This window comes from Zonotrichia albicollis, chromosome 5 (genome assembly GCF_047830755.1).
Source record: "Zonotrichia albicollis isolate bZonAlb1 chromosome 5, bZonAlb1.hap1, whole genome shotgun sequence".
NCBI classification, from domain to species: Eukaryota; Metazoa; Chordata; class Aves; order Passeriformes; family Passerellidae; genus Zonotrichia; species Zonotrichia albicollis.
This window is the reverse complement of record NC_133823.1, coordinates 59,423,992-59,449,853: the sequence shown is the minus strand read 5'-3', so window position 1 is coordinate 59,449,853 and position 25,862 is coordinate 59,423,992. Positions and strand designations below refer to the sequence as shown.

The window sequence follows — 25,862 nt, the reverse complement described above, 5'->3', positions numbered from 1 at the left end:
CAAAATGTACTTTTTCCTGCTATTCTCAATTACAGGTTTCAGAAAGAAAACTGTGCTGACAAACTGACACTGCAGAGACCTTTCGGCAAGTTATCCCAGAAGGGGTCAGCTTTGTCTCTGAAGTACTTAGAAACGTATTGTACATTCCTCTACTATGACAATAACTGAGAATACAGCTGCTGGGTGTAAAATCCATGCTCTTCCCTGATATTAGCCTTCACAGTGCTCAAAATGTGGTGTATTGAAAGCCTTTTGCAAGAAAGCGGCAGCCGGAAATGGAAGAAACAGGAACAGCAGCTGGAGGATCTTATGAACCTTCCCAGAAAGGGAGCCTCACAGAGGCATAGATAAAATGGAATTTTACATGGTATTCTACCCAGATGGTATCTACAACACTTCAGTGATAATAGGCAGGAAGATCCCAGCCATCCCTGCCATACTCAGAGAAAATGCTTCATTTCTCAGCAGCAGTGCCATTCCCTGCGGAGGGCGGAGCATTCCACCCACCGTGGTACTTGTGCAATTGGTTGAGGTGATACGTAAAGCAAAGTCTACATTTGGCAGTTCATCCATCTACAGTTTTACAATCACATTTTAAGAAAGACAAGAAAGTTTGGGGCAGCAAAACAAAACAATAACTCAGTTTTAAAATTTGGCTTGCAAGCCTGCTCTAAGGCTACAATTTGAAGCAGGATCCTCAGTCCCAAGGGTCACTGACCTTTTCACTAGGGTAATAATTATCCTGTGACAAATGCCGCTTTCTCCCTGCTCCCTCTCATTCCGTTTCAAACCTGAGATAACTTCCTGACAATATTTTTGACAAAAGTTTCAACTCTGTTCTTTCTCTCTTTCATTTAGAATGCCTCCACATAATACTAGTTCTGCTTTGAGCCACAGAGTTGAGCTCACATGTAAGCATTTTGTTGACAGAGACATAATAAGCAGTTTAGAAGAATTTGTTTAAGAAGGAAGGTACACATTTAATTTTCATACTCAAATACTATGCTTCTTAAAAAGTCACCCCAAAGATTTCAGGTTGTCTCTAGAATAGCAAATAACCTTCCTAAACTAGTAAAAAGTATCAACTTTGTCTTTGTTGTGAAATGCAAAGTGAGCTATAAACAGAAAAGGCATGGCAGATGAAGTTGGATCCGTTTCCTATGGAGGTCTCTACCCTTCTGTTGGGGAGATTAATTTGTTTTTTAGGATTAACATTTTTCCAAATCCACTAAGATAATAACAGAGTACTAAAATGCAGCAGGTTACCCCATGAAAATGTTAAGCATCTTGCAAAATGTTCTAAGAAATGGTGATGATAATTAATTCCTACCTGTAGAGTGTAGCACAAAGTTCCACTGATATTAAACAGTGTGAGTAAATTTCAAGTCATTGCTCCTGAGCATGAGTTCACCACAGCCAGATGTTTACTTTGTTCTTTCCGACCTTAAGTGCCTTTGGGAAAAGAAAATTCTGACACCAAAATATTCAAGACATTTTTTTCAGCTCTGTTTCTGTTTTCTAGTTATTCTAAACTCTATTACTATTATTATATACTTTAATAGCAAGAAACACCAAAAAAAGCCACAGACTAAGCCCCACAAATTAGAATGCTAATTGGCTTTAACATGATACAAATTAATTACTTTGATAAGATCACTGTGTTTAATAGACATTATATAAAGAATTAAGTAAAAGAGTTGTCTGATCCTTACATGTACTGGACAGTGCTAACTGAACCTACACATTCTCATCTTCTTCCTCCCATTAATAAATTGCTCTAGAAAGAGAAACAAACACAGAGAGGTCTGAAAAGAAGTTCTGTGAAAGCAATTAAAATTGAGGCTTTCTCAAAACCTCTTATTGCATATTTATATTTGGTGAAGAATGGCAGAAAGACAAAAATAAAATGTGGACTGTATCACTGTGGACACTGTCCAAAGAGACAGAAACATCAGTGATCACCTAGAAAGCAATGAGGAGAGGAACTAAATAATGTCTCAAATGCAAAGTTTTTGTTTTATTTGTTTTCTTTCATTTATGAGGGGAAACAGAAGCAACTTATTAGATGTAAAATGACAAAACTCTAAAGGTGGTAACTTCCAAAGGACCCAATGAATTCAGGAGTGCCCTTACAAAAGAGCATACTGTAAGTACCATGAAGAAAGCACCAGGCATGAACTTCTGACCAGTTCCAACTTTTAAAATAATTAACTGCCTTCACTTGCAATGCCCTAGCAACCTCATAGCCCATTACAGATCCAACTCATCCTTTTAACTCCACTGCAGAAAACCATCTCTCTTCTATCTGAATGCAAAGATGCAGAGGATAAAACCAACCTACATGATATAGGCAGAATCTTTAATTACACAAAGAGAGAAAAATACTCAGTCAAGGCTCATTGATCCTGAATATTTAATACTGCCATTCAGAATTATCCCTTTCAGCTGACAAGTTTATCTCCCATCATAAGTAACACAGAGAAATGTCACAACCAGTGTTCCCACAGGTCCCATTTGTGGGGATCATAAGGTCAGTATACAGAATCTGGATTCTCTCATTATCTCTTCACCATCTAATGCCTAATATTTTCTGAATGTGTTCTTGCTTTGCAGGCATTTTTCTAGTCATTTCTAACTACTGATTTTATCATAGGGCAAGGGCAGGAGTTTCCAAAAAAAATACATCTAGGGAGCCTCCTTGACCAAACAGGGGAAGCTACTGGAGTGTGTCATGCTTCTTCTCTGCCCGAGGCACTTCCTATCTTCCAAAGCTCAAAAGACTGTGTATGCCCAGGACATACTGTAACTGTACATATTCAACTGCATAAAAATAAGCTAAAATAGACTATGATGACTAATAGTTAAATATGTAAATCTTGGGGTTGAAGTATACAAAAAATACATGACCACCAAAATTAAGGGTTTCTGTAATACTGAATTAATTATAGCTAAATAATTTTCATGCAGTAGTTGCTAATTTTCTGCTAATTTTTTTAAGATAAATACATAGATACAAAGGATCACTTTTTGAAAAAAACTCAGACCAGACATAAATAGAAAAGTGATTCCAAAATACACAACTGCTAATACTTGGAGTGTCATTGCTTCACCTAACACAGTGACAAACTTATGATGGGAAAACCTTACTAAGTGGCTCCCATCTACATTTCCACAGTATCAGCAAAGCACAGAAAGCATCCATTCCCTCGAGAAAGCATGGGAAAGCTCCATTTATTAGGAAACATGAAAAACACCTTGAGTAAAGAAAACCAAAATAGTAACACTAAAGTAGAGCAACTTAGTAGGCTGCTTCTGTCTTACAACTCAACAACCTCAGCATGAAATGGGATTCAGATGAACATGTTCTTTTCTGAATTAAAAGTGGTATTTTCATAAGTATTTTCATAAGTTAAATATGTAAAGGTATTCTCACACTCACAGTCTCACTTCTTCAATTTGTCGAAGTTCTTCTATGTAGATAACTTCTTGAAATTCCACATATTTGTGCATTTCAATATTTTCTCCCCATTTAGGATCAGATACTCATCTGCCCTTGAGATTAAATAAATCAAACTTTTTTTCAAAAATTGTTTAAAATGGCAAAAGTTTGCCAACATAATGTTCCTGATTGAATTACAGTGTGTACAAAATTCATGGTGCAAGCTACTAGCCACAGAGGATCATGCAACTTAAATGTGTGTAAAACATACCATTTTATTCTGTATTTCTAAATCACAAAGCTTAATCACAATAAAATAAGTGACTGAGCAAGAAGACTAAAGTAATTTCTCAGTTCAGCTATTTTTGTTTAGATAGTTAATTCAGTCATTTTTGACAGCTGGCTGGCAACCTCCACATCTCAAAGCAAGATTTGAGCTCTGAGATTATTCTAATTACTATAACCTCCAAGTTCCATCAAATACATTTCCAGTATGCTCATGAGTAGGTCCCCTCCAGTAGCAGTGAAAGCCTATATTCTCTAAAGTGAAATGCTGGTCATGCTTTTCATGTCCTACATCCTCACCAGTGCCCCCACCAGGACAGGGCTAAGTTAAGGGAACAAACTCAAGGTTTAGTGCCTCAAGAGGATAAAGACATGGATGACAGTACTTCAAGAAAATCTCATTAAAGTGGAAAACTTCTATCCACAACCATAAACATAATAACAATTACATACCTATACATGCTACAGTTGTTGCCGTGAGCTAAGGTTTTATAAAGATGGAGAAGTCTATAGAGACCAGCAGAAATTTTTGTGAAGTCTGTGCAGAAAAAAAAAAAAGCGCTTTTTTTCTCTGTTGGAGCTTTATTTTTGTTCCTATTTTGTTGTCCTGATTCATTCCAACAGAAAATTTCTTCTTGCTCTTTGAATGCAGGGAAACAAAACGGAACAGATTAACAAGGTGCTGTGCTGGTACTGATGCCTCTTGCTGGTATCTTTTGTCACAAAAGTACTTTCAGAACGCAGAATCTGACAAGTCATCAACATTAGTCTCTTTCTCTCTAACAGTATTTCCACAGATTAATTAACTCAAATGTCATTCTCTTATAGCTGCATGCACTCTACAGAAGAGTACTTGGTAGCTGCTGTGTGTTTTGGATCAAACAAAGCTCTGCAGGGATACAGTCATAACTCCTGTAAATTACTAATTGCACTGGAATGTTACAAAATGACTTTTCAGATATATTCTGGGAAAAGTCTTAGCCCAAATGCATTTTCAGAGCGAAAGATTCACCATGGCCCTTTCTTCACCATTAGAACCAATCTGTTGTTGCATTTCTACATCTATTTTGAGAACAAAAGATGTTACTTACCTTCTAGTAAACATGGGTCCTTTACTTGGGCTGTTACACCTTAGTGTTTATTCCAGAACATTCATACCTAGTGTTCATAACTTATTTAGCAACATGTTGGGCCACTGCACCCTTAAGGGGAAAGGTGCATTCACGGTTCGCGTACGCTTGTGGTCAATTGGAAACACAAAAGTCAGAGAGTCCAAAAAAAGAGCATGGGATTTTATTAGTAAATTATACACTTGGCATGGAAATTGGTATGGCAGTCCCTTTTCTCCTAATATTAGCCCAAGCAGTGGTTTTTTTGATAAAGGGATAGGGTGAGAGGCAGAGGCAGGGTAGAGAAAGAGAGAGATGGATTGAAGAGAGAGACAGAGAAAGAAAGGGAAATTACCAGTCCTGTCTCTAGCATCAATCAAACTGGCGGGGTGCCCAGAATCTTGGAGAGCATTCATGAGGGTACCTTTTCACAGATAAGTTTTCCCTGCCCTGGAGATAATTCTCTCAGTTTCTGTGCAAATTAGTTATCATGTTCAGTGTGTTCTATGGCTCAGACAGCTTTGGGAGTCTTTGGTGGTCTTGAACCCACCCCTACAGCCCGTATTTGCTTCTCAGCCTCATTGCTACACCTGTGCTATGCTGTGCTGTGCTCATCTCCTGCCAGAACAAATATGTGTGCCCCAGACAAGTGCTGCCCTGCCCTCATGGGTCCCCCCTTCTCCAGCCACCCCCTCTTCTTTCTCACAGCCTGTTGTTACCAGCAATCCCTGGCTGGCTCCAAGGCTACCTGGCTGTAGGTGTTTGACACATGCACATCAGCCTTCTAGCCTGTCTTCCAGGCTCCCACACATGGGGAGTTGTTATGAATAACTCCTGCTTGTCTGTTGACTTGCATCATGCAAGCAGGACATGCACTCGTGTCCTGTTGGGCAGTCTTGCAGGTTCAGTCCTGGCACCAACCCTCAAAAATCAGACCCAAAAATTATTCTTTACATTCAAAAATATCTGAAAGACATTCAGTAACTTATATAGTATTTGCTTTTTACTCTCTTCAGGCAAATCCTCTTGTAGTTTCAAAAACATGAATGTGTCTTCATCTTCAGGAAATAAAGCAAAGCAGAAATAACATGGCCAAGCTGGCCAGGGTGAACCTAAAGTGCTAGAGGATAGTTCACCAGGCTCAAGTGCTGCAAATGTCTTCATGCAAACTTTTGTTGCCCTTTCTTGACTTTGTTAAATTTGAGTCTTTCTTTGCCCTCATCAATGGATCTCTGCTCCTTAATGTTCATCCTCAGTGACAAAATATCACAGTCATACTTTCAAAGGCTTTCCCTTTTTTCCTGTTTTCCTCCCCATTCTTAAAGTAACTTCAGAAAAAGAGTGTATTCTAATTGTCTCCTTCCAAACAATATAACGAGTTCCCCCTTGCAACTTTTCCTGCTAGGGTTAGAAAGAAAATCAATTATCTGAGCATTTAAGGCTGAATGACACCTAATATAAAACCTACATAGATAAATTGGTAAATATACAAACAGGAAGCAAAAACACATTGAAGAAAGTATTTCATATTTGAACCTCACACAAAGCAACTCTGAATAATAGATTTATTAAGAAAAAAAAACCACAACAAAAAAAGCCCTACCCAGTATGATACAATTACTGTAGAAGCTAGAAGGATAAAAATTCCTCTGAATTATTACCATTTTCTGAGGAACTATTAAACTGACAGTTAAAAGGGTCTGAATACTTTCTAGACTAGTATAGGGAGGCATTATGACAATCCTGCTCCTAAGCCTCTCTGAGCTTAAATCAGCATGGGTATATTAGAATAATGTCACATAATTTTCTACATGAAACTATCATTTTGCTGTTACCTGAAGGGACACTGTAAGATACACTATAGTACTATAAATGTAAATATTCTGTACACCAACTGTTCCATGACAATGGCAACTTAATGATGTATATATTACAACATCACTGCTGGAGTTAGGGTTGTATTAGCATTTTTGTGATAACCCACCCCACCATTTCCCAGAGGTTTATAACTTAACTGTAAAAATTTACTACAAGTTAAAATTTAACATATCAAGTCCATCCCAGGAGCACTTTTTTAAAGAAGACAGCCATCTGCATGTTTTTAGATTGAAAATGTATATATAAATGTTAAACATACTTTTTAGTGTTTAATTTAATGGGGAAAAAATAATAAAATGGTTTTAAGAAAAAAAAAATCATAACAACTTAACCTGAAAGTGTCAAGTTAAATAATTATTGAATAATTAAAATAAATTTTGAAAAACAATTTATGAAGTGTTATAGTAACTGCTAGGAATGAAACCTGATGGAAAATTACAATATCCTGAATTTCTTCAATGTTTGTTTATTTTTCTGCATTTTAAAGACCTAATTTTCAGCATGTTCTGTTTGAGGACACAGCACTGATATTTGCTAGTGCAGCTACAGATTCACTTCCTGAGTTACTGATATGCTTTTAAAATACAGGATACACTCTAAGTAAGCTGAGCCATGAAAGAGTTTCTTCTCCTCAAGCACACTTTCTCCCCAGAGCTCAGCATTTCCATTCCGCAGATTTAGCTCGCCCTGGTAGCCACCATGTCCAGCTCAAATCTCAAGTAGGAATCAAAGCTTTCCCTTCCTTGATCCAGTACCTATAGTGGTTGAGGTTAGTTCTCAAGGGACCTTTGTTTGCTCAGATCATGCCTAATGTGACTAAGGGAGACAGTTTTTCCTGTGTTTGCACCTGTATTGTAGAGCTTTGATACTCACTTATGTTTCCATTGATTTTCCTCTGTTATTGCTGCTGTATACATTTTGCCTTCTTGAATATAAATAAGGTTTATTGCTAAGATCTAGGTTATTGCCATAAGCGATTCTAAAAAATATAAACTATTCCTTCTTCTGTAAGAGGTTGGGAATGATCTGAGCCCAAACTCAAGATAGATTTTTCCTCAGAACAACATTGGAATTATGAAACATAGCCCAAAACTGGGAAATTGGGGGTGGGATGATTGAACAAATCCAAATTTGAAACTAGGATTTCAGAAAAACCTAACATTTTATTTTCAGAAAATCAAGTTACCTCTCCATAGCTTCATTTTTTTGCATAAAAAGTTAAAGGGAATCTTACTATTCTCCCATTAGCTAAAAGGATTGGTGTAACAGTATTTAGTGTAGGGAGGGTGGAACAATATGATTTTTAAGGTGCTTTCCAACTCAAACCATTAGGTGTTAACACCTCTGCAATGTACAATGGCAAAGAGTCTGTGAACTGAAGAGTGTATACGTAACATACATGAGATACTCAAGAGAATACCGAAGAACACAGAAATAAATAAATTAAGTTTTTCATTCTTTACCATTCTCTATTTGTGTTGGAGAAAGATGACTGAGAAGCCAAAGCAGTGCAACACTTAAAAACAGGAGTCTTCTGGATGGATCCAAGTGAAAAAAATTCAATTGTAAAAATCAATTGTGATAGCAACAGTATGCATTGATGTGCATGAAAACAAATTACAAGTTCTTGTGCAGAAATATGAAAATCAGGGCAAAAAGCAGTTACTTGAGGCTGACTAAATCAAGCAAAAAACAGATACTCAGTGAAGTAACCATGAAGCTGGGAGCAGCAAAAGCACAACTTCAAGGATTATAATTAGACTGATGTCTACTTACTTTAAAAGTTTGTTTGCACTTTTCAATCAGCCATATGTTTTTTTCTCTCCTTAATAATTTCCTGTCCTAGCACTCAAAACTCATGGCAGTTTAACTGAACCTTCTGCCTGTAAGTCATGTTAAAGTGTCAGGAAGTGCTTGCCATAGAATCTTTCAATAAGTAGCCAGAATAGACCTTGAGAGGGCAGGACATATAAGCATTATAGACAAATCATTGCCAAAAGCATTCCCTAGACCCTCTCCAGCAGCCCCTCCCTGTGGCACTGCGCCTTCGACATGTGATTAGCCTCTCTGTAGGAGAGAGCTCCAAGTGAAGCTTAAATTCAAAATCTGACTTTCCTACCATTCAGGTTATCTTTCCAGATAACCTGCATATTGTTTCTCCAGTCTGAACTCGTGCCAGCTTTGATAAAATTGCTATTTCCAGGTTTTCAGATGATCTTTTTGCTAACATTTCTCATTTTCTCTCCTCCAGCTCCCTTTGTAGATGTACTGAATTATAGTGTTGTACAAGCCTGGAGAACTCCCATGGGAATCAATTTGACTAATACATACACTGCATAAAAGAGGGTATTTAACCATCAAAAGGATGTTTTTTCCCCTGAACTGGAGAACAAGAGCAATCATTTCAGCTAGAGTTTCTCTATGGCAGTTGGAGAGAAGTGATGGCTTCCCCATGGATTAACATTTCCTGACTTTGCTCTTCACACAAAGGTTACAACTACTTATGTTATATGCAAGTTATGCATAATAATTAGAAACAGGGCACACTGTCTAAATCATCATACTTGTTAGCATTTCAGTGCAGACATCATTTTAATCCTTGCATTTCTAATGTCAACAGTAGCCGCTTAGAGTTGTCATTGAAATCTTTAATTTCTCTCCTCTTTCTATTGCATCTGTGTACACACATTGTTCATTGATTAGGGTTTGGCATTTCTTCTAGGTTTTTATAACCTTGCAGTAGATTTATGCACACAAGAACTTAAACTGGCAACCTAGTACATGTTATACAAGAGAGGTTATATTTGAATGAAAAGTATTGAAGTTCCTATCCTATTCAGCAGGATTATATAGATAATAAAGGTCAGCTGTGGTACATACTACTAAGTTAACATGCAAAAAAATGTGTAGTAGTAGTTGTAGTAGTATATGATGGGAAGGGTTTATTTATAATAAAAGCAGGTCATACTCTAGGATACCAGTAGACAGTGATAGTGGATTATTGTAGGCTTATAGGTAAACCATTTTCATGTCAGATAAAACAATGAATTTAAACTGGAGTCAGATTCTCAAATCCTAACAAAGAAAAGAAAAATACCTGAGGAGGTTTAGAAAGAAGCTTTCATAAGAGCTTTGAGCTGGTGTGGCTGTTTCCATCAGCAGGTTTCTTGGTAGTGGGCCTATCCACTCATATTAAACTCATACTGAAAGTCTTGACAGTAACAATGACTTTGGCACATCAAAAATATAAGTATTTTCTGTGATGTCCCATAGTCAGTACAAACTAACTAAATCAGGACATTCTCTGATAATTAAAAATAAATATTTTTAGTTTTCATGACCAATAATTGCCTCTCTCACCATTCTTCCAGATTTTCTGTAGTTTGGAAAAGGGGAAAGAATTTCTCTTCTCTGTAGTTTCCCTATGGAAGGTGATGAGTGTTACAAGGTACTTAAGGCCCTGTAAAAGTCAGTTCTGAAACACAGTTCATGCATTACTTATGAGTTTTCACTGAAATGTAAATCTGAGCGATTTTCATTTGTTCCCTTGGTCTTAAATGAAACATTTACTGAGTCCAAGGAATCATTCTCAGAGCTCAGATTCTAGAGAGAAGTGTGTGGTATGGTAAAAATTATTAATAAAAAATACATACATGTCCAGACAAATAAAGCTTCTACACTAAAAAACTTCACATTTGTCTGTATTAATGTTTAATGCATTTGTAAAAGCAGTCCTGCTTTGCAGGAAATAGCCACAAAAGTGTCCTGCAATCTACTAGCACTTATGATCACAGCATGGGTCCAAAGAAGATTGTCAGAAATGCATGATCCATGTTTGATAGATCAGAGGAACCATACAGAGTATATTAAAGTCATATTATAGCTGCTGAAAGGAATGCAAAAATATTTCTGGATTAGCTCTAAAATTAGAGGTTAAAATCATTTGATTGGCTTAAGCACACAGCATATTAGCAGTAGGTATTGCTAAGAAAACTCAGTTATGACCTACAGAAACCAATTACACAAGAGGGAACTAAAAGAAAATTTAAATTATGCAATCATAATGTTTTATAAGTGACATGTCTTTCTAACATAATAATATAAAAATATTGAAATAGTATAGTGTGTTCTACCATAACCAGTTTACATCCATGGTATTGAGAACAAAGCACAGTCAGAGTTTCTTAGGCAGGTTTAAAAAATGCCTAGTAATTTATCTGGACCTTTTGCCTGCATCTCTGAGTTAATAAGATATGTAGCATTTGAAAAACAATAAAACTTAGCATCCAGGCAAAATATACTTGCTCTAGCATTTTTTCAGATGATTTTACGAAGGGTTATTTCAGTGATATTGCTTTTGTTCTTACATTTGTGTCCAGGTAGGAGCATCAATATCTGCAAGTGCAAAGGAAAATATTTCCATTTATCTTCACAACATATTTCAATTTCAGTTGAAAAAGACATTTAAAATGGGGTTTTGTATCTAAAGACTATCGATATCAGTAGAAGTTAAAGCACTGAATTGAGTAATTGCACAGAATTTTAAAGTGCTAATATTTGAAGTAAATGTGACCCCAAGTAAACACAATAGATGCAGACACCTTGTGAAAATGCAAGCTCAAGCTATTCTCCCTTGAAAGATAAAAAAGGGCAGGGGATCTCAGCATAGTCCCAAGCTTGTTATACATATACACACATGACTAGTTATAATCTGAACTTGAGACTTGAATTCTTTCTTATTGAACAAAAGCTTAATCCTTCCAACTCCTTGGGGAAATACCCTTAAACAGGTGAAAATAAAATACAATTAACAAAGAAGTGAAAGGAGATGAGGAGCCCTTTGAGACTGTAATGAAAAAAAAAAGGCAAAACAAATTAAATTTTCCAACCTGAATAAATCTTTGTAGCAAACATTAAAACAAAAAAAGGATAAGAGGAAGAAATTAAATAGATCCAAAATTATGAGTGCAGTAGAAAACACAGAACAATAAACTTGAAATCAGCCTCTTGGGAAAAGATTAGAAATAAGAATAGTAAACTATATGAGAAGTATTTTGTAGAAACTGCATCTTGTTCAAAAATAAAGCAATCTAACCTGTCTTTCCAGATGCAATTTTCTACAGTTTAATTTGGTAGGCTAAGTATTGGTTTTGAACTTTTAGCTGATTTCTGTCTAACTAGCTTTAATTGTTATGTTTACTTCTAATTGACATTCAGCAATTCCATGAGTTATTCACTATGTGAAGAGGCTCAAAAATATCTTGAAGCCAGAGCAACCAACTCAAATGCTCTTCAAATTTCCTCAAAAATGTTAAAGTTCCATAATGGCTGCAAACTTTTACTATCAAAGGAGGAGTCCAGAATTACTTACAATCCACTCTTGTAGCTAATGGTTCCCAAACAAGAGAAGCAAAGCATACCACCATGTCTCCAAAATTGTTTATGACTGAACTGTAGTTTTTAAGATAAGAGTATATCCAAATATATGTCGTGATTAGGAATGTCCTTTTGTGCAGTGTGCAAAATTCACTTGTGTGTGTACAGCAATTGGTTTTAAAGAGCCAAGGGACAAAGAAGATACTGAACATTTCCAAAAAAAATATGGTGAAGGCTGTCACACTAAGATTCTTTCCTATCTGATTCCCTAAGATTACAGTCTCCATAAGGGCAAATTCCTGTTTATAGGACAGAATGGGCAGAGTGTTGAAGCACTGGAATATCAAATCCTTTATCATTAATTTGGCAGCTAGAAATTAAGCCAAAGTCTCCAGTTTATACTTGAAATCAGAGAAAGAAATATCCATGGGTGTCTTTATTCTAGTTTCAGTGTGCACAGTAATGAAGCAATGGAGAGGCAGTCACAGATTGGCAGCCATGTACTTCAATCCTCAGTTTGAAATTTAGTTATTAGTGCCTGTGGTTGTTGTATATGTAGATACAGAGATACAAGTATATTCATTTTATTCTTAGTGTACTGCAATCACACCTACATTTTACTTTGTAGTTATACCTTCAGGGAATAGCTTTCAGGAATATTATGCTGGGAAACTTCCCAGGAAAATGTCATTAAATGTCTGCATCTTCTCTCCTATCCCTCTCTTCCTCCTGAAATTTTCTCCTTCACATCAAAAGTTTACTGTTACTTTGAAGTAAGAGGAATCAAAGAAAAGAGAGAAAGCTGGCTCTATCAGAGCCAGTGTTGAAAAGTTCCTGAGGATGTGGGAGAGATGAAAGAAACTGGAATTGTTTCAATCAAAGATAAGAAGTTGGAGGTGGGAATGCAAGGATTTTTGGACAAGCCTGTGGAAAGATGGGGGGAGTCATACATATATTTACACACATATTTGAGGGGTGAAAGGAAGTAAGATAGCGCAAAGTTTCTGAAATCTACTTCAATATGTTATTCATTAAATCCTTGTTTGCCTCCTTTCAGTCAACTTCTTGGTACTATTTCAAAAATGAATCCAAGCTTAAATAAAAGAGTCATAGAGAATCTCTGCAAAGCCCTTCAAAATGAGTACAATAAATGACAACTTTCTGGAGTGACAGAAAGACGATGTTGAGATGTTTAAGCATCTCATCCATTTCAAACCTTTCTTCAAAAATATTTCAATCTTTATCAGTTCCTAGAACTAAAAAGAGTGGACAAATAAATATAACTCTTTAGATTGCAACACTTTTTAAGTATAAATGTAATTTAAAATATTTTTTTATCGCATATCAGATTTTAGTTAGTGGAAGTCAAAGTCAGCAGACTCTGGAAGAAGATAACCAGTTTGGCTCTGAGAAGTTCAGGGCAACTGAGAGGCTCCTCTCAAAGACACAACATACAGATGTCCTGGAACTCACCTGAAAGAAATACTGTCCAATCTAATATGGATTTCTGCAGGTATAAATCCACTTTCTCTGCTTACCGTTTGCAAAACCCACTCATTAAAATTCTAAAAATATTCTTTTAAATCAAAAGGAGGTGTTGGTGCTAATATCCAAGATGTCCCATTTTTGAAGAATCTCAGAAGAGAGACTTTATTCCTTTTCTTCACTACAGGAATAATTAACAAAGATGAAAAAGGACAGCAATAATAATAAAGCCTTGGTTGTGTCTCCAAACATATGCAAATGACTCCACACTCTAAATTCACTACCCCAGGCTTCATCCAGATATTAAAGCACCAAGACAGAGATCACATTTCATGGATAGGAACAGACAGAACTACAGATCTGCCATTCATCTCACCATCTGGGCTTGTATGAGGCAGGGAAATAAAGTCTAGAGCACAAAGTATTTTCCCTAGCCACAAAAGCAACCTCTTCTCTTGGACCCCACACACTGGTAAATACTAGGTACCTTTTAAACAAAACAAATATATGCATCATAGCAAAGGAGAGGAAGTGGAACTTGTACCTTTATATTAATCCTTCTCCAAATAACAGCAGCTCTGGTTTCTCTGAATCACTTAGTCCAGAAATTGATTGAAAAGAATATCAGCTGCTGAATTATATCAATTGAAAGTGATTCTACCAGCTTCTCAGTAGACCAAGTATTGAATGTGCATATCTGTAAGGCAATATCAGCAAGAACAGAATGAAACTTCAGTGTTTTGTTGAGGTATGACAGGAGGAATAGCTGTTGAGCAGCTATGTTGAGCAGGAGTAAGGAAAGCAGAGAGAGAGTTCAATCCATCCATATCATGTACACATTTTCGCACCCTTCTTCTGATTCTGTGGAATTTCATCTTTGGGGGAATGAGGAGCGGAAGGCAAAAAAAGCACAGGACTACCCATCACAGTCACAAAGAAATCCTATGAGTCTGAATTATGTTCAAAATCATAGATGCAGGAATATCAGAGATATAAAGCTATGCTACTAATTACTGCTTCCATGAGCAACACCAACCTGAAAGTCAAGTTGCACTCTCTTTCCCTCATCACAGCCTGACACAGAATATCCAGTTAAAAACGAAACTGAGAAACCATACCATCAACAGATGAGATGTCTATTCTGCTTGGGGCCAAAAGGGGTAACAATCACTGATTTCCTTGAATTCTTCAATTCCAAACTTTCCTTCCATTGGATTCTCTTCACAAACTTCTGCTGACATCACTGCATAGATTATAGGGTCTCCTCTCATAACCTGGAAGGGAAGAAACATCATGCCCAATGATTCAAGCCTAATCAAACTCATTCATATTACTGCCATTTGATATTTCATAAGAGGAATTATAATCATCTTCTGAACAAATATAGAGGCTGTTATATGAGGATTGCAGGGTAATTCGGCTTGGAAGGGATCTCAGGATATTTCTAGTCCAACCTCCCGCTCAAAGCAGAGCCAACTCTAAGTACTGATTCCTGGAACCTGACTCCATCTCTTTCATGACCTCTCTGGCACTGAAAGCTGATATTAAGTGTCACCATAGCTACTGTGCCATCTCTTCTCCAAGTTGAACAAGCCCAGTTCCCTCAATCGCTGCTCACAGGACAAGTGCTACAGCCCACCCCCCATCTTCAAGGTAATTGAATATTCAGAATAATATTCTAGATGGAAATAGGACACATCAAAAATGCCTTCATTCATTCAGGAACAACTTATGGAAGAAATACTACAGAAAGGTTAGAAATTAGGCAAGATGTGGCACTACACTCTATACTGATGTAGTTAAGTCTCAACCTGCTATATTGAAAATATTGCTCTAGAATCTCTTACAATTCATAAAATCATAGGAAAAGTCAGGTTGGAAGATGATCTAGCCAACTTCTGCCCAAAAACAAGGTCAAATGTGAAGTCAAGGTTCTAATTCTTCAGTCATCTATTATCATGGGCAGCAGATGAAGAATTCAACCTTATTTTCAAAAATTCCATTTCTTGCTAACTCACATTTCATTATAGGATTCTAAAGAACGAAAATATTTCATTATGAGCATGAAAATTGTAAGGCAAGAGGGAGGGGAAGCCATCTGTAGCAGAATACACTGCTCCTGTTTACATTCTCCCATCAGTTTGTTTACAGTGAACCCTCCTGAACCTCTCCTTGTTAGATAGGATGCCTTCCCTTTGTGTTAAGCAGGCTTATGCTTAAAGTCAGAATGAGCAGATGGAAAGAAAACTTTTAACAACAAGAATGCTCCTCCATTGTACTTATGATAACAAAACAGTACAAAGTGTCAGCAGCAGGCAGAGTCTCCTGCCATCTACAATATTAGGTATATTTCTGGTTTTCTCCAATCCAGAGTAGGCTGTTTCTGAGCAACTTGAAACATGCAGAAAATGATTTTAAAAAAACCTAGTCAACTGAGGACAAAATTCAAAGGAAGTCTTTCATTCCATGTCCTATCCTTTTGTGTATAATAAACACAAAAGAAGCAGTCACCCTACAGCCTTGGATCAGAGGTAGTGCACAAGTACAATTCATTTATGTCCCCACTTGCTGTTTTGCAGTCAGGGCACCTGAGGCACAGGCAGGAAAAGAAAGAAATGCCTCAAACAGGCAATTAGAACCTGCTTCTAGCCAACCCCTTCAGTGCTGAATTCAGACACAGCAGCTGGCACAGCAGTTTCTGGAGCCTGCTTCTAGATCTTCCTGAGCCCCTGGCATGGCTGGGGGACTGCTGGGTACTTTTAGGGGCACCAAGGTTCCTGCCACTGCCAGGTAAGGATAGCTACAGGAGACTGAAGTCTCTAGCAAGCTCTAGCAGCTTCTAGCAAGATCCCACAGCTGCTCTTGGTCAAACGTTGTTCTAGTTCTAATCAGGATATTAGGAAGGGTCAAGCATCCTTTCAGCAGGAGCTACAGAGAGGAATGGAGTACATTAGCTTGTGAAAAAGGGGTTAAAAAAATTTTATATGGGCGTAGCCAGCAGTAATAACATGGCATAGGGCACAGTGACAAAAGCAACTAATCCTGCTATCCTCTGGTTGCTGAGAACTGCTTGGAAGTAGCAGGATCCACTCAACAAGGGGAGCAAAAGGAAAGGAAAGCTTCAAACCAGGAACAAGGGGCCAGGAAGATGGCAACTGCCAATGCAGAAAGGAAATGATGGGTGGGGTTGGCAAGTATGCAATGTGATGTGGACAGGAAACACCTCAATCTGACCTGAAGAGGATGCCTCAAATCTATGCAAACAAATGAAGTGCCAACAGGACAGCAGATTGCAGATGTTTTCTCTGAAATCAGTAAGCTGGTGCTTCTCTGAAGTGCCTGTACAACAGTTTGCAGCATGGGGAACAGGCAGGAGTAATTAGATGTCTGTTACAGGGCTACAACCTCCTTTGGTTAGAGATGTGGGGCAGCTCACTCAAGTGCTGCAATGGGTGAACACAGACTTATTAGGAAACTTTATTAGGAATGGTGGATCCAGATGCATCCACCATTTGGATGGGCAGGATTGTGAGGAGGGAGAATTGCCCTTGATGTGAAAACAGCAGATGGGTGATGAGCCAGCTGACAGCTTGTAAGTCAGAAGCATTGGGCAAACCAAAATCAGTAATATCATGAGGAAATACTGGATTTTGTGGCCTTCTTTAGACAGCTGTAATAAGCCTCACATACACAAGCCCTCATGCTTATGCAGACTTCAACCATTTTTCAAGGATCGTTTCCCTCCAAACTCAAGAATGGTCCACCCCAATGTGCAGGAAGTCAAACAAAGATAGCAGAGAGCTCCTGAAAATCTCAACTACAAAAAAATAATAAGAGGTGGCAGAAGGGACATTTGACCCAGGAGGAATACAGAGATACAGTCCAAGTGTGGAATGATGGTGTTAGATACAACAAAACCCATCTGGAGCTGAATGTGACTGGGAATCGACAAAGTAATAGGCCTCACTTCAATCTCTGAGAAAGTAATGAAGAAAAAAATTGGAAGTACTTTCCAAAAATATGAAAGAAAAGGAGAATAGTCAGTATGCGTTTATGATCACATTTTTATATTGACTTTAGCAAGGATTTTGACACTTTCTCCCATAACTTTCTCACAGACATATTGATGAAATATGGAGTAGATTAGTGGATAGTAAGCAAGGTGAATTGAAAACTGGTTGAACTGGCAGGATCAAAGGGCTGTGATCTGCAGCACAAGGTCCAGGTGACACTGACCCCTAACTCTGTCCCCCTGGGGCTGATACTGGAGCCAGTGTTGGTTAACATGTTCATTAATTACCTGTAACATGGGCCTGAGTGCACATGAACAGGAGGAGTGGCTGGTACACCACATGTTGCCATTTCAGAGCCCCCACAACAGCCTGGACAAATGAGCCAACAGAAAGGCCATGAAGAGGGAAGAGCAGAAGCCCTGTATCTAGGAAGGAACAATCCCATCCATCAGCACAAGATGGGGTCTAGCTAGCTTGGAAGAAGCTCTGCAGAGACACTGCAAAGGAGGGAATGAACAACTTGACAATTAACCAGCAATGTGTCCTTGTGGCAAAGGCAGTCAGCAGTCACTGGTTTGTGTTAGGGAGAGTGTTGTCAGAAGGCTGAGAGAGCTGATCCTTCTCCTTCACTCAGCACTGGTGAAACCACTGAGTGCTGGGGGCAGTCCTGGAACCCCCAGTGCAGGAGAGACAGGGACACAGGTGGAGCAAGTCTGTTTACAGGCTGTGAGGATGATTAAGGGTCACACAAGGAAAAGCTAGGACTCTTCAACATGAAGAAAAGAAGGCTTACATCTGATCCTATCAGTAAAGAAGGTGGAAACAGACTCTCCTCAGTGGTACCAGCCATAAGTTAAAACACATTAAGTGATGAAGAAGAAGAAAGAAACCCCATATTTTCACTGTGAGGGAGATTAAGAATTGGAACAGGTTTTCCAGAGAGGTTGTGGAGTCTTGGCCTTTGGAGATATTCAAGATCAGATTTAATACAGCCCTGAGCAACCTGCTCTAGTTGTCCCTTTTTGAAAATAGGGGGCTGGACAATCTCCAGATATCCCTTTCTACTCAGGCTCTTCTACCAGAGTCTGTGGTTCTGGGATCAGTTTGGTCACCTTCCCAAACACAAAACCAAAGTGCAGGGACCTTTCATTGTGTTACATGTAGACTTGTGTTCACTTGATGGGAACCCTCATCTGTTTTAGCTACATTACAAGAATGCATTCACATCCATACCAGAAAAGGATCATGACCTACAAGCCCTGGAGTGCTGTAGGAACACGTGTATTCCGCACTGCGCCGGAATCACTGGGAACTGCTGATGGAGGAGATTCTTCTAGTTAAAAAGCCTAAGCAGAGACATTTTAATTAGCTATGGACTCAAAGCTATACTTGCTGGCAGTAGAACTCCCAGGAAGAATTACTCTGATTTACAGTAATTTTCCACTGAGGATTTCAAACTTCACGAAAAAAAACAAAATATAAGTTCATAATATAACAGCAGAGATGAGAAAACTCCCCAGGAAAGTTTTCTGTGCTGGGATATTTTTGTAATATTTTCACATTTTTGCATCCTTTCTCCACTCTGATTACATACAAGACTGTTTTTCCTAACAAAAGGATTAGGAAAACTGAAAAAATATTATCATACTCTCTAGAACCAGTGATGAAAAGAAATGGCTGTCCAGATTGCCAGATATTTCTCTTTATCAGATTTTTTTTTTTTTAGCTTGCAGTTTTGAATCAGAAATGGGGAGGGCAAAAAAAAAAAATAAAAAGAAAAACTAGAGTCTATCCTGTTGACTCGGGCACCTGCAAAGGAAAGTAGAGCTAGAGGTTCATTCTCCTGCTCTGAATTAAACAAAGAATTTAAGTCTCCAGTTAATGCCCTATGGGTTAATTTAGTGGACTATTTTGGTTAGGCAAAAAAACCCAAAAGTCTATAGGGGTAATATGACTTTACTGTGCCTTTACAATATCAAGCACTAAAATAAATCAAAAACTGGCACACTTCAGCTTCTTAGCAGAAAATAACAATTGCATTTTTTAACATTTTATGGAAAAGAGAAAAACAAGCAAAAAAGAAGCTGAAACCTGAAAGGAGGTATTTCTAGATGGGAGATTGTTTGTTTCACCATGGAATCTTTTCTATCACCAAGCACATTGTACAGGATGATAACAGAGCTAGCAGAAGTCCCTTTTAGGAGAGCAAACCATTCTGTGGGTCAACTAAGTTAATTTTAAGAACAAAAGAGAACAAGACAAAATAAGAAGTAGCAACAACATCAAAAAGGTAGAACATATAATAGCTGTTCGTGAATCTTACGCCACATGGTACAGTTATATGATATACATACACATATCTGCATGTATGTACAGCCATGTCCTGCATCACTCCTGTTCACACAGGCACATCAAAACTAGCTTTAAGCTAACTGCATAATTGTTGCTGTCAGCATAATCACAGCATCTCAGTGCAGACTAGAACACCTACTGGGGAAATTTACTCAAGACCCATTGGTAATGTTTGCCAAGACCAACACTTCCAGAGCAATACTAATAACTATATTTGAAACAGAACATTTAGCTTCATCTACTGGCACAAGACATCCCTATTCAATACTACTGGAAGATATTCTTTAACACATAATTCATCATGGACAGACAAAGAAAAGGAGCAGATTATAAAGCTGACAAAGAGGCAGCAACCTTGTTAATTTATACCACTTTTACCATCACCTATGAAACATCTATCTGCATCTTTGTTCAAAGGTTCCCAGAACAATATTTCAGAGCAGTCTCACCTGGCTAGGAAGCAGTCAGAGCAGAGGTCAGGGAGCCTGTAAGAGTGAGACATTAATTTCAGACAACCAGACATCCTCCAGGATCCCTTCTTACTCAAAGTGTCTGATCAGTCTCTGTCTCTCTCCCAAGTCCAAGATACTCAAAGCCCCAGATGCCGTGAGGGATCTCAGGACATAGCAAGAGCCATGAAATTCAAGCTCTTCAACCTAGCTTTCCCTCCAGAAAGGAGAGAGGTAAATGGATTGACATCTAATTGCTCCAAACACCGTGTTGTTTAATCACCAATTAGACCTCATTTCTCATCTGCTAAGTTCAACCTATTGATTTCCAGTCACACACTCTTCTTGTTTACTGTAAAGACAAAGGCATGCCCCTGTGTGCTCAGAGGAAGCAGGAGCTGTGGCCCCACGTGCAGCCCAGCAGCCCCATCCACACACATCCCTGCCTGTGCCGTGCCCACATGCCCATGTCAGGAGCAGGGCAGGCAGTTTATTGCAGGCATAGCTGCACAATAACAAGTCTGAAAGCTCCAGGCTGGAGCTGGCTCGGAGCAAACATCTGACTAGGCAGATACTACAGTCGAAAGCTGCCCTGAGGTTGTGCCTGCAGAGCTTTCTGTTCGCATTAGTTTTCTGACTTTCTCAGACTTTTCTTAGAATAATTTTACATAACAGATTGGGATGGCACTTGGAGTAGGTGCAGCTACATAACCCTTTATACAGAGGTCGTGTAGAGGCCTCGGTACAGCATAAGTACCAAACTAAAAGCAACACTCATCTTCAGTGCCTGGCTGTCAGCTGGTCTTGGATGAACGTATTTTTAGCGCTTGTCAGTATTCCTGATGCTTAGGCACCTTCCTCAGAAAGTTTTCTAATCATTGTTTCAACAAAGTATTTCAGTTTCAACAAAATAGTAATTCCTGACAAAAAAAAAAAGGGAAAAAAATTGTGCATTCATTAATGCTGAGCAGTTCTACCAGTTTCTTAAAATAAGCAAAAGTAACAGTATCAGAAGCAATGAAGTGCAGTTATATGCATAATAGAGGCAGAAAAAAAAGGCAAAAAGTGACAATGCAGCTAACAAACTCTAAAAAAGGTTTGCATTTATTGCCTGGCTATTTTACATGCTGACCAGTATAAACCTACTGTTTTTGCAAGACATTAATTCATTTCAGCTGCATACTGTACATTTTCTTGTTGCTGTGTTCTTAATGGGTCATTCTTATCTACCATTTCACAGTTTATACATCTTATTGATACTACAAAATCAAATTCTTAGCAAAAGGATGGCCTGTCATTTTGTGGAAAGTAATCTATACACAGCTGTGCTTCCGTTAGCTTATCTATACCCATCAAATTAATCTGATTACTTCTAAGCTTCCCTAAAGTATTCTGAAGGAGAAAATTCTGTTAGAATTAGGAGTTATGATTTTTATGTCATTCTAATGTGCTTAACAAGATAAATCATTACAGAATTCAAACACTTTGGCAACACATATCCCTGGCAGGGGAATGGACATTAAAATGGCCGCAAAACCAGTTTCTCATGCTCAGGAGACACCCTAGAGGGCTGTCCTGGAACAGAACTACAGTTCTGTATGGGCTTAAGTTAGATAAAACCAGTTGAAGGAAATAAAATAGAATGTTGGAGAACCGACATTTCAGCAGTTCCTATGAAGAAATTAAAAAAATTACAAACCTACCATCACAGCTGTAGAGACACAGGCTGATTAACGAAAAAATATAGTACCTGATCCTGTGTTTGGCTAGATGCTGAAAAGCGAAGTCCCTTTATTTAGAAGAACAAGACGACAAAGATACAATCTGTTTAGAACAAGAATGTAATTTTCAGTTGCATGTCCACTTTCAGCAAGTGCAGTTGCTGCGGGAAAAACAGAAATCGAATCACACTTGCTGCTAAATACATATTTAATTGCTTATGTTTTTTTTATATTTTGTTTTGCACCAGACTGTTTACTCTGCTCATGATGATGTGGAATTAGTGTTGCTAAGGTTTCTGCTTCCTTTAACCAGTCTTAAAGTGCCGCCTAGTGCACGTTTAAGGCAACAGCCTCGCCTAACACAGCAGTGCCAAGGGCTGAGTATGCAGAATATTCTAGCAGATTTTATTTCATGTAAAAACATTTCATTATCTCCCTGCAGCCAATTTCATCAAATTTTAGGGGCTGAAGTGAATTCTGCATCTCTGGGAATGTGTATTAGTAGCAGTTAATCCAGTAAGACTCTGGATTGATGTAACATAAGAAGTCGTACTAGTGCTGTCTAGCCTTCCAACCTGCACAGCTGTGACAGAGGAGGGAGAGCTGGTCGGGGAGGCTGGAGCACTCTGAGACCAGCTCTCAGCACCACTCCCAACAGAATGCTTGCAGTAACATCAACCTAACCCTGCAGGCTGGGCCCTGCCCGGGGGCTATCAGCCCCACAGAGAACAGCCAGGGCCCAGACCCCTTCTGTCCTTCACTCAGCAAGAAAGGATGTGCCCAATGGCTCTGTTTGGACTAAGAAAACAAACCTTAAGGACTGTATTGATCTCTTCTGAGGCTTTGGAAGAGAGCGCCAGGGCCTGATACCCTCCCTGGAGTTACAGCTGACTGCATCAAACTAAGCAGTTACAGCAACAGATACTGCTGAAAACTGCAGTTGTTTAACCACTCACAGACATAGCATTGCACATCATCCCAACTGCTCGTGTTTTCCTTGGGAGTGAACAAAACACCAGTGCTCTGTGGCACTGTGAAGGAAAAGAAGAATTGTTCCTTTTATTTTTAATCACAAAGATAAAGAGCTGGGACTTAGAAACTTGTCAAGAATTACATGAAAAAATCTGAAATTACCTGAGCTTTTAGCTACCTAACATTTGCTTGAACCACAGACTTCTTTCTCCCTTATAAACCATGTACACTCAAAATGAGCTCTGCTTTTCATTCACTAATTAATTTAACACTGCAGTGGTAAAAAGAGCTTGTTTCTCAAATGCTTAAATATTACTCCTGATGTATAGGGATCTACCTGTCTTTTGTGATATGTTGTGATAAGCTAATTTCTTCTGCAGAGCTTTCCTGCCAATAAATTTTAGTGCAGGAAATCACAGAATCACAGAATAAGCTGAGTTGGAAGGGACCCACAAGGATCCTTAAATTCAACACCCAAGCCTTCAGAGCATCATCCCCAAGAGTCACACCATGTGCCTGAGAGCATCATCCAAACACTTCTTGAATTCTGTCAGGCTTGGTGCTGTGACTGCTTCCCTGGAGAGCCTGTTCCAGTGCCCAACCATTCTCTGAGTGAAGAACCTTTTCTTAATATCTGCCCTAAATCTTGCCTGACACAGCTTCAGGCCACTCCCTTGGGTCCTGTTACTGGGACCCCAGAGCAGAGATCAGAGCCTGCCTCCCCTCTTCCCCTCACAAGGAAATTGTAACTGCAGTGAGGTCTCCCCTCAATCTCCTCTTCCCCAGGCTGAGCAAGCTGAGTGACCTCAGCCATTCCTCATACCCCTTCTCCTCAAGGCCCTTCACCATCTTGTTGCCCTCCTTTGGACACTCTCTAAGAGCTCCCTATCTTTCTTATATTGCAGTGCCCAAAACTGCACACACAGCACTGGAGGTGAGGCTGCCCCAGCTCAGAGCAGAGCAGGACAATCCCTCCCTTGCCCAGCTGGCCATGCTGTGCCTGGTGCCCCCCAGGACAGGGCTGGCCCTCCTGGCTGCCAGGGCACTGCTGACTCACATCCAACTTGCCATGGATCAGGACCCCCAAGTCTCTTTCTGTGGCACTGCTTTCCAGCATCTCATTCCCCAGTCTGAGCCTACGTCCAGCATTGTCCCAGCCCAGGTACAGAATCCAGCACTTTTCCTTGTTGGTGATTGCTCAGCTCTCTCATTTGTTGAGGACTCTCTGCAGGCCTCCCTGCTTTCGAGGGAGCCAACGGCTCCTCCCAGCTTTGCATCAGCTGCAAAGTTGCTCACTCCCGTGTCCAAGGCATTTATGAAGATATTAAAGAGCACAGGGCCAAGGATGGAGCCCTGTGGAGCCCCTCTAGTGACAGGTCACCACTCTAATGTCACCCCATTTACTGTAACCCTTTGTGGCTGACCTGTGAGCCAGCTGCTCTCCCATCACATCATGATGTGTTTATTCACCTATGTGCTGGAAATTTGGTAAACTGTTACAATATCTTCAGCTGGATAACTATAAAAAATTATTAAGACAGTCCTTTTGTCATCACTATCACAAATAAACCCAAAACCAATTGAGGATCAATAAATACATCCAGCTGGCAAATCTCAGTGACAAGATGTCCATATAATTAGAACAGCAGCATCTGCTTTCCCCATCCTGCCTCACAGAAATCACTTCGATCTTGCCTCTTTAGATATTTAGCATTTACACTGATGAGATGAATCTAAATTCCCAGGCAGAAGTCATTGTACATATACATCAAGAATATTTTTACTCTTCTTAGTTTTTTTCTCTTCTCTTCAGGATTAAATCAGAGTTCATAGTATGCCTCTGCCTTTTGTGGTTTTATTAATTTGTGCCTAATTACTTATAGAGCTATTTTGGTTTGACATTATTCCTACTTGGGCTCTGTTAAAAGATCTTCAACAGCTGTTCCAGATCAGTGTAAGCATTATTTCACATCCATTTTATCATCAGAATTATTGAAGAGAAAAAAAGCACCTGACTTACTGTGTAGTCCAGGGCAAGTGGTTTTTCTCTCTGCTTAGTTTTTACATCATTACCACCTTCAGAAAGACTTATCAAGAATCACTTTTTTTTCCATTCATACAGTACTAATCGTGCTCAAAAAAAAACCTGCCAAGAAAATAACCAGCACTCTTTTATGTGTCTTTTAATGGTGTATTTAAAATTGGTGTAGAGCAGAATCCAAATATTTTAAAGTGTCATTAGACTACAGATAACAGGACCCAAAAGATCATTAGTCCATCTGGTCAAACCAAGACAATAAGACTTCATACTACAAGATTTAAAAACACCCAATAATGTCACAGCAAGAACTGCTATGCAGTAATGAATTAATTTATTTATACTTGCCACAAGCAGCTTGTTCTCTCATTCTCTTCCCTGTAACCAAATTACATATGCAAAGTAGGATCTGGTAAGATTGCTTTTCCCTGCATAAATATATACATGCTGCTGTGTGCCTATTTTAGAGAAGTCAAGGTCAAAAAAGTATACTTCCATTTGAAGCAGCAATTCCCACTGTGGCTCCTATAGAAGGTTATTTTAAAATCTTTGCTGAAATAAAACTTAATTGCCTGAAGAACCAAAGTGACAGTGTCTGAAGGCTTTCTTCTGAAACTTGTGCTTCGTGGAGTGCCGAATGGAGCCAGCCTTTAAATACCTTCAACCTCTTAGGGGGCCAAATTTGGTCAAGAAAACTGAGAACAATATCACTGAAAGGTTGCTTGCAAGAAACCACTGAAGCTGT

General features: G+C 38.8%; 1 long non-coding RNA gene across 1 annotated transcript in view; it reads right to left on the bottom strand.

The window, feature by feature from the left end:
- Positions 1 to 22,372, bottom strand: part of LOC106629306 (uncharacterized) — a 280,698-nt gene extending 258,326 nt beyond the window's left edge. Inside the window, exons 1-4 of the long non-coding RNA XR_012580525.1 lie at positions 22,137 to 22,372; positions 20,387 to 20,422; positions 14,691 to 14,846; positions 1,331 to 1,452 (exon numbers count right to left, since the gene is read on the bottom strand). This is a non-coding gene — a long non-coding RNA (uncharacterized LOC106629306). The remainder of the gene's footprint in view (positions 1 to 1,330; positions 1,453 to 14,690; positions 14,847 to 20,386; positions 20,423 to 22,136) is intronic.
- Positions 22,373 to 25,862: the final 3,490 nt, after the last annotated feature.